This window comes from Squalius cephalus (assembly GCF_949319135.1).
Source record: "Squalius cephalus genome assembly, chromosome: 11".
Lineage (NCBI taxonomy): Eukaryota > Metazoa > Chordata > Actinopteri > Cypriniformes > Leuciscidae > Squalius > Squalius cephalus.
The window spans coordinates 32,230,072-32,240,631 of NC_137132.1; positions in this window are offsets into that span (position 1 = coordinate 32,230,072).

A 10,560-nucleotide genomic window follows, 5' to 3' on the forward strand; every position below is an offset into this window, starting at 1 on the left:
AATGTTTCATTTGCATTTCACAAGAAAGTTTTTTGTTGTGATTTTTTTTACTATTATTTTTTAATAGGCTCAGTTTGCATTGCATGATAGTCTGACCAAAAATATATAGTCCATGAACCAAGAATTGATATGTGATGAATGAGAGGTAAACATTTACAGACTAAAAGGGATAATAGAGAAATGTTGGTCCTAAATGTAAATGATGTAATTCAATTTAATTTAAATAACAACAAAACTTTGAGATTAGTTTGTATGTCCATTTTCCACAACTTTGGCATTGATGAGTTTGGTTGATTTATTTTTTGTGGCATAGTGGTAAAAGCTTAGGCAAGGGTAGATTTAGTGCTGGAGATTGAACAGTTAAAGTGGTATGCTAAGTTTATCCCAAGATTGAAATGTACTGCCTGCCTATATTGGTCTGCATTTATCAATGAAACAAACATACACGTTCAAAATGTTTGATGTTTTACAGTTGCGAATAAGTGTATAGTTTGGCATATAAGCAAGCGAGTGGCAGCAATAAATACATCTGCTCAAAATCATTTGACATTTTACAAGACGCAAGGAATAACAATTGTGCATAAACAAAGCTAGCATGAGAACATGCATTTTGAGTCATTAAAAACAACAGCAGCAACAAGAAGCAGCAGGAAGACAACCTTGCTGTGATGTTACCTTGCATAGTGCACATTCCAATTAGATAAGTTTGAGCCATATTTGCACATATGGTTCAGGCACATAGCAGGTTTAGGTCAATTGTTAAACAAACCTAAGGGTATGGCACCAAGGTTCACATTGCTTAAGTAACAAATAACTCTGGGCTTCACTAGCCCAGATACACATAAGTCAAGCCACTAGATATTAAACCATTCAGTAAAGCAGGCCCAGGCACACATCCCTTACGGAACGAAAATATATTTCCCATATATGAATGATCAATATATTAAATGGTTTAACTGTATAATTGAAAATATACAGAATAATATATTGTGTTACTATATAACAATACATTGAATAATACATAAGGAATTGCCGCTTTTCATATATTGAAAAATATGTGACAATACATTTACTAATATATCATTATGTATGTAATTTTATACTCAGTAATACACTACATAACATATAGATGTACATTGGCACTTTTCCACTGCATGGTACAGCTCGGCTCGCTTTGCTTTTCCACTGCGTGGTACGACAGCTCGGCTCGCTTTCGCTCGGCTTGCTTTTCCACTGCAGTTTAGTACCGCTTCGAAGTGGGAGGGAATATTGACTGATCATTAAAGTTGCTAAAAAACTTTTTCATTCCTCGTCGTAATATTCAGCTCTCACTGGATCCGCTCCTCGGTTACCAATGAGAGGAACGTCTGCACCTCCTCGTCTTCTGACCAGTCACCGCGATTCAGCCATTTCTTTTCTCAAGTTTCTTTTTTTTTTTTTTTCAAGCAAGTCGTTTAATAAAAATTGTGCGAACAAATAATACTGTGGTGGAATTTGCTGACTATTTAAATCTAGCGGGTTTGGTGTCTCGTGTTGCAAATCCAATGATGCAGGTAGTGACGATTCTCTCTGACCAATCAGTGATCTGTAGTGTTGTCACGTCACATTTTAGTATCAGTACGGTACGCTTGGAACCTCAACAGAGGTGGTACCATTTAAAGCGAGCCGTACCATGCAGTGGAAAAGTGCCACAAAGTGAGCCGAGCCGAGCCAAGCCGTACCGTACCATGCAGTGGAAACGCGCCCAAGTGAGCCGTATTGAACCGTACCATGCACTGGAAAAGCGCCATATGTGATCAGATATGGTACTGCATGTGTAATATATTACAGACATATTTACTCATGCAAAATAAAAACACACATATAGAGAAATATATAATGCAATATATTAATCCAGATGCTGGATTAAAACTAGGACCACAAATAGTCTATTACTGATTTGGACCAGATAATCAATGGACTGGTCTGGGCCACACTCCTCCCACCAACATTCGGTCCTCATGTGTTTTGCCGTGATCATGCTGTGTCATTATTGCCACACATGGCCCAGCTCTGGCTGACAGGAGGACAGCAGTGCCAGACTGAGGACACATTCGGGCCAAGACTGCTTGCTATGTGGGTGGGATATGGTTACTGTGCATTTACTACACAAGACATGGCGGAGCGAACATAGTAAATGTGTTGACTTTTTGCATGATTCCTTTCCCACTACAGGTGAATTTCAAATGAATATCACAATGAAAACTAACTTTATAATGGTGGCATCCGTTTGAATGATTGAACGTCAGACAGCTTGAAATACAAATACCGATTTAAAACACAACATAATTTATACGAGATGGATGGAAACCTGTGCGTGTGTTGAAGTCGCACTCATTTCCGTCCATTCTGATGTATTTATTGAAGCTGGCTCTAATTTGTGTTATGTTCTCTGGAGAGACAAAGAATGTTCTGTCCATAAAGTCTGTTTTTCCTCGGCTCTGAGACCAGTCAATGCATGAATGGCGCTATTTGAGAGCCCTTGAGAAATACTACTAATACTACTATGAATGAATTCTACCAAGTCCTCGTCTATGTGGTTCATTCTATTTTCTTTTGTGTTAGTTAGGTTAGGTCATGGCCACTATGCTCAGACATCTGCCTCACAACACAACCCCTGATATTGGCAGATGTTATGAAATGAAGGACACATATGCCGAACAGGAATTTGCCCTTGTCGTCTCAGGGTCACCAGCCGAAGAACCTGTTTGATGGTTCTTCTTGATGGATGGGTTAGACCGCTCACACCTCCACTGGATTACATTTTTCCTGGTCTCATATACAGGGGCGCCGCCAGGGATTTTGGGCCCCATGACAAAAATAATCGAATTGGGCCCCCTCTGCGCAGATGTTGTCAAGACATCTCTAGGACCTAACTGTCCCATCAAAAGCTTTACGTAACTCTAATCAAAGGCTTGCAGCTGTCTTGCTTCTTGTAGTTCAATACTAGTACTAGCACAATATTTACTGGTGATTTGTAAATGCAAGTCTTTATACAGTATGCAGTTCACTATTTGATGCTAGATTAAAAGCCACCATAAAAATGTCCTTAAGGCGATCCTTTACAGTCTCAATGTATTTTTATTGTAAAATTAATGACATATTAAGTATATATATATATATAATTTTTTTAATCAATATCGCGAGCGGGCGGGGGCGCCGTGAGCGCTGAGCGAGCAGGTACGAGTCGAAAAAGATGGATAAAGCAAAAAAGCTGTCGGGACTAAAAATAGAAAAAGAAAGAGGGAAAAGGAGATGGCATGTCAATTGATGCGCCAGCAGCTAAATAAGTGGATGGTCAAAGGCAACAGGTAGGATTTAAAGTGTGACGTCCACGCATGTAGGCTAGGAGATTACCGGTGGGCCGACGTGCTTTTTGAGCCGATACATCTAATAGGCTTTTTTTTTTTTTGTCTTTGTCTTAACGGCCCATAAAACTCGTACATCGGTGGACCATTCGTTTTGTTTTGCTTAATTGGCGGCGCTGGGTTAGTGCCGTTGTAATGCATTGGTCAAATAAAAAAAGAAAAAAAGTCAGTTAGTTTTTTTACATTTTTCATTAAACACGTAGATCAGCGGGCCATTGGTTCTTTTCTTGATTGACACTGGGATGGCCCAATCACATCTTTAATGTGAAGTATAGAAATTAATACAAAACTAATTATGAAAGTTTCCTTTATTTTTTGTTTTACAATATATGGCTATTAATATTATAACTATTATTATGTAGTAGTGTAATGTAGACAGACACTGTTACTAAAAAAGGTTTGAATTTTTTTTTGGTTTAATTTGCACACTGAATATGGGTTGGAGCTTTTAATTTTGAACTCTCAAAGTGCACCAGATTGATGAATTCAACATTAAAAAGCACAAAAAAAAAAAATGCACTCAGCAGTGGATTCATCACTGTGAAGTATAGTTCTATTTTATTAACAAATGACAATTTTGTACTTATTTAATCTGTTAACTATCACTCGTTCCTCACTCATTAGGCTACATGGCACAGATATTTATTTCAGTTTTTTTTTTTTTTTTTGGGGGGGGGGGGGGGGGGGGGGCGCCAAAATTGTTGCTGCATACCCCTCTGACACTGGGTAGTTGCGCCCCTGAACACTAGCCTGCAGCTAGCTAACGTTAGCTTATTTCACAATGGACAACAGATTAATACCACTCACAGACTAAAGCTTAACGTTACCCACCTTTCTTGGTGAAAAACTGGGTTACAGATTGACACCCTTTCTTTTGTCTTTCCTCTCTCTCCTTTTTTGAAACCCAGATTTTCTTTTACTATTCAACATTGTGGTCTCCGTGTTTCTTACGCATTGATTGACTGACTGAAACTAAAACACCGCTAAACACCTTTGATGAGCGCGATAAGGCAGGACCAAACCATTTCTTGCAGATACAGGGGGGTGGTCGGTCAAAATGGATGTTTACTTTTTGGTCAATGGGGATATTTAACTTTTATTGCCAAAATAAGTTAAATAAAAGACATCATTCATTTTATTATTATGTGTAATATACTCAATGACGATGGTTTATATAGTGTTTAATATAATAAAACAATTAAATTATTTTTTACCTATTTGTTGGGGCCACTGTCAGTCAGGGGCCCTTGGAATTGTCCTAACTTTACCCCCCTATGCGGCGCCCCTGCTCATATAGCAGAATCGTCTCGGATTACGACTGTAACGCTTGTTCCCTGAGAAGGGAACGAGACACTGCGTCGACTACGACACTTTGGGGAACGCCCTTAGCGTAACGCATCTGAAGTATGAATTAAACTAATCCAATCCTGATTGGTGTTGCGTCATGATGTAACGTGTGACGGCATACACGGAAGCTACAAAGGGATGCCGGCACACAACAGAGTTAGCTACTGCGATGAAGCAAGACGCTCCCAGGCAGGGGAAGGCGTGGCGGAGGGACGCAGTGTCTCGTTCCCTTCTCAGGGAACAAGGGTTACAGTCGTAACCCGAGACGTTCCCTTTCGAGGGAACTCGAACTGCGTCGACTACGACACTTTGGGGAATGAGTACCCACTGTGCCACAACGAGCCCTGCCTGTCAAGTCAAGTCATTTATATAGCGCTTTTAACAATGTAGATTGTTTCAAAGCAGCTTTACAGAGATAAGCATATAATTTAAGGTAACAGAGATTGTTTTGGCTTTATAGCGGTTCTTTAATAAAGTTATTTTCCAGCTAAAGTTAGTTTTGACTGATTCGCTTCCGTCGCAACGATCATTTGTTATTAAATTAGGGGCCGCTAAGACAACACCATTCTCTCTACACAGACTTTAAACGCGAACCTGTGATAAACGCTAATGGTGTTCATATGCACATTAAGAGTTGGTTCTATAGTTATGTGCGCTTGAACATATGTGCGCAGGTTTGTAATTCCCTACAAACCAAGCCTAAACAAAGTACTGGTCTTTCCTTATAAATTTGGATGCAGAATTTTATTTTATTTTGTCACTTCGGGGTAGGTACGCGAAACGAATTTTCCCGACAACGCTTTATCTGTAGAGTGGTAAAGGGATCCTCCATAGGGAGAGACTAGTTGGCACTTCAGTACTGCGTTGTCATCGGGTCCAGGCGAAGGTCCTTCGTCAGATCTGGATATGGCCTGGATCCGGCAGGCTGCGGGAAAAACCTTGGGATAAACAAAGACACTAAAATTAGCGTAGATGCCATTCTTCTTATGATGTAACGAGTACATCAGGATTTATGGGAAGTGTTCCCGGTTCTGGCTGACCTAATCTATGCAGCCTAACATTGAATTATAGAAGTCTATAATGTATTATGTGAATGCTAGGTCAAAGAGATGTGTCTTTAATCTAGCTTTGAACTGACAGAGTGTGTCTGCTTCCCGGACAATGCTAGGAAGATTGTTCCAAAGTTTTGGTGCTAAATAGGAAAAGGATCTACCGCCAGCAGTCGATTTTGATATTCTAGGTATTATTAACTGGCCGGAATTTTGAGATCGCAATAGACGTGAAGGACTATAATGCATTAAGAGCTCGCTCAAGTACTGCACAGCTAATCCATTTAGTGCTTTGTAAGTAATCAGCAATATTTTAAAATTTATGAAATGTTTAATAGGCAGCCAATGTAGTGTTGCCAGAACAGGGCTAATATGGTCATACTTACTGGTTCTGGTAAGAACTCAAGCTGCTACGTTTTGGACCAGCTGTAATTTGTTTATTAAGTGTGCAGGGCAACCACCCAGTAGAGCATTACAATAATCTAGACTTGAGGTCATGAACGCATGAACTAATTGTTCCGCATTTGTCAATGAGAGCATATGGCGTAATATAAGCCCCTTTCACACAGAGATTCCGGAAAATACACGGATAAAGTGACACGGGATTTGACCCGGGTTCGTTTGATTTTGGTTCATTCACACTGCCAGTGATTTTCCAGAATCAGAGAGTGCGTTCACACACAACCCGTAAAAATCCTGTAAAGACACGTGACATCGATGTGACTTTAATGTCTCAGCAGTGTCTTAAGTTTGCTTATGAGCTGTGATTTCTCTCTCGAGAAACCACACTTGTGCATTTTTTTCTCTGATTCGATCATAAACTTGCGCATTACGTACCGTTTCACAGCTGGCAAACGATCCCGGCTTCAGTGTCATCACTACGACACGGCATTATTACAGCTTTTGTTCACACAGCGCGCGTTCCGGGACTGAACAAGGCAATGTTACTAGGTCCCCAACACGGCATCGATCCCGGCATCAATCCCGGGTCGTGTTTGCGTTCACACAGAAGGCGCTCTGGCAATTTGCCGGCATTTTCCTGGGTTCAAAGCGCTGTGTGAAAGGGGCTTTAGATATAGTTTTAAGATGGAAAAATGCAATTTTACAGAAATTAGACACGTGACTTTCAAATGAAAGATTGGTATCAAAGAGCACACCCAGGCCCGGTTTCACAGACAGGGCTTAGACTAAGCCAGGATTAGACCATAGATCAATTAGGACATTTAAATAATTTTTATAAACATGCTTAGAAAAAAACATTACCGATGTGCATCTTAAAACTAAAAAGGCACTGATATATTTTTAAGATCAGTCAGTGCAAGTTTATTTCAGTGGAAACAGCTCAGACTTACATTTTAGTCTAGGACTAGTCTTAAGCCCTGTCTGTGAAACCAGGGGCCAGGTTCCTAACCGACGATGAAGACTTAACAGAGCAGCCATCAAGTGTTAGACAGTATTCTAGGTTATTACTTGTGGGAGTTTTTTGTCCAATAATTAGAATCTCTTTTTTTTCAGAATTTACAAGTAGGAAATTACTAGTCATCCAATTTTTGATAATTTTGTGACAAATTTTGTGAATTGGTAAGTTTCGTTAGGTTTTGAAGAAATATACAGCTGAGTATCGTCAGCATAACAGTGAAAGCTAATTCCATGTTTCCTAATGATATCTCCTAATGGTAGCATGTACAGAGTGAACTGCAGCGGTCCTAGTACTGAGCCTTGTGGTACGCCATACTGAACTTGTCCCAGTGTGAAGCTGCGCACAGGCACACTTAGGACGAGAGCACTAGAGTACCTGGCATAGAAGGAATGTCCAGGCTATAGAATCTGATAAAAGTATGAGGGGCCCATCCTGCTGCATCGCACACTTCTTGGATCGGGGCCCCTGAATGGAGGGCTCTAGAGGATGCCATGCCTCTGGTTGAATGAGCCCTCACGGCCAAAGGTGAAGGCAAGCTGCGCACCTGATAGGCCATAGAGATAGCCTGAACGACCCAGTTACTGATGGTCTGTTTGGATGCGGGAAGCCCCTTCTTGGGCGACCCGAAGCACACCAGCAACTGGTCTGACTTCCGCCATGAAGAAGACCTCTGGACATAAATCTTGAGAGTTCTGACAGGGCAGAGCAAATGAAGTCTTTCTTCTTCCGCCGTCACGTGAGGTGGAGGATGAAAAGCCTGCAGAACCGTAGGCCATGCCACATTAGATGGCACTTTAGGCACAAAGCCCGGCCTGGGATGCAAGATAGCCTTAACCCTCTGGGGTCTGAGGTGTTTTTGGGGTCCTTGAGATGTTCTGACATGCCCTGACATTTGTGCTTTTTTCAGTTGCTTATAAACATATTAATGGCAAAGGTGTAATTACACTCTATTTAGCACAAACAGGGCTACCATAATGTCTGCTAGCGGCCTCGCGTCACCCAGGTCAGATAAATCCCATCACATAGAGCCTCTTTCACCTAGCTATCATCATATAGAGACTGTGTCTGTTCCCCGAATTTGGAAATCCAAAAAACGTTTAAACCCATCTAAGGTTAAAAATTTAATTGATGTTCAACAAATAAAAAACAGCTATAATACAGATGAGCAAACAGATGAGCTAAAGCTTGGGTTGCTGAATATTCGATCGCTTACTTCAAAAGCACTCATTGTTAATGATATGATTTCAGATAATAACCTAGATGTGCTGTGTTTGACAGAAACCTGGCTAAAACCAAACGATTACATTACTTTAAATGAGTCCAACCCGCAATATTACTGTTATAAACATGAGCCTCGTCTGAAACGCAAAGGGGGTGGTGTTGCTGTAATTTATAGTAATATTTTCAAAACCACTAAGAAATCAAGTTTTAAATATAATTCTTTTGAAGTGTTAGTACTTAATGTAAAAACATATAGTATAAATGATAAATCACGTTTGAGATTTGTGCTGGCTACTGTATACAGGCCACCAGGGCACCATAAATATTTTATCAAAGAATTTGCAGACTTTTCTATCAGAATTAATATTGACTGCAGATAAAGTACTAATTGTTGGTGATTTTAATATACACATCGATAATGAAAAAGATGCATTGGGTTTGGTATTTAAAGACATTAAGAGCTCGCTCAAGTACTGCGGAGCTAAACCATTTAGTGCTTTGTAAGTGATCAGCAATATTTTAAAATTGATGCGATGTTTAATAGGGAGCCAGTGCAGTTTTGACAGAACCGGGCTAATATGGTCATAATTCCTGGTTCTGGTAAGAACTCGAGCTGCTGCGTTTTGAACTAGCTGTAGTTTGTTTATTAAGCGTGCAGGGCAACCACCCAGTAGAGCATTACAATAATCTAGCCTTTATGTCATGAACGCATGAACTAATTGTTCCACATTTGTCAATGAGAGCATATGACGTAATTTAGATATATTTTTAAGATGGAAAAATGCGGTTTTACAGATACTAGACACGTGACTTTCAAATGAAAGATTGGTATCAAAGAGCACACCCAGTTTCTGTCTTGCTTACTTTGTGTCTTGGTGTCATGTATATCACATTACTGCATGAAAATATCTTATGCGTTTTAGAATAATGTCACTTGCCAGGTAATGTAAAGGGTAGACTACAGAATTTATTAAACTTGTCAAAACGAAAATAGGAACTCCACTATGTCTCTCTTTACATTTATTTTGTCCCGTTGCCAGCTTCAGCTAAGAAAAGAAATAGTTCGCCCCACACATCAAAAATTCTTAGCACACTTTAGATAACCTTCCGCAACGAGTGCAGGCTCTTTGGTGGAGCTCTGCTTTGAATGAAGTTCGATCGTGACAAATGAATGGACTACTTGCGGAGTGATATGAAGACATGAATCAGAGGCACAAAAAACGTTGACAGCGGTGAGCGGTCATTATGTTTACCAATACCCGACCCGTGCCTTGCACGCGCAAAGGAGATTTGCATGATTTCCGAGAGCATCATTTTCAGGTCTGAAAAGCCAGATATCCAGATTTATCCGGAAAAATTACACACCTGTTTATTAAGTGTGCAGGGCAACCACCCATAATAGCAATACAATAAAGCCTTGATGTCATGAACGCATGGACTAATTCTTCTGCATTTGTCATTGAGAGCATATGACGTCATTTAGATATATTTTTAAGATGGAAAAATGCGGTTTTACAGATACTAGACATGTGGCTTTCAAATGAAAGTTTGGTATCAAAGAGCACACCCAGGTTCCTAACCGACGACGAAGACTTGACAGAGCAGCCATCAAGTGTTAAACAGTATTCTTGGTTATTACGGAAGTTTTTTGTCCAATAATTAGAATCTCTGTTTTTCAGAATTACAGTTTTTCTCGATTGCTTAAAAACTATAACCAGGCTTTTGAACTAAAATTTCAAAACCATAACGCCATTTATCAAAAAGCACACCCATTTCACTAAACTATAAACACTATTCCCTGTTTTGACACATGAGTCAGATTTGTTGAACTGTCACTGCAAAACTCTACACACAAATCCCTTCATTTCTCATTGCTTAGACCATGTTGTCATTTAGAAAGCACTAGCATTCAAAATTGTTCACTCAAGTCAGCACAGCTTCAGCTCAGTTAGCACACAATTACCCAAGTGGAAACACTAAGAGTCAAAATTTAACACACATCAATCAGAACCTTCAATAGATATATAAAAGGGCCCAATTCAGTTTGCGTTTTGGAACAATGGATCCAGAAAGACATGAAGGAAGAGGGATAAGAATGAGGAGGAGGAAGGGCAAG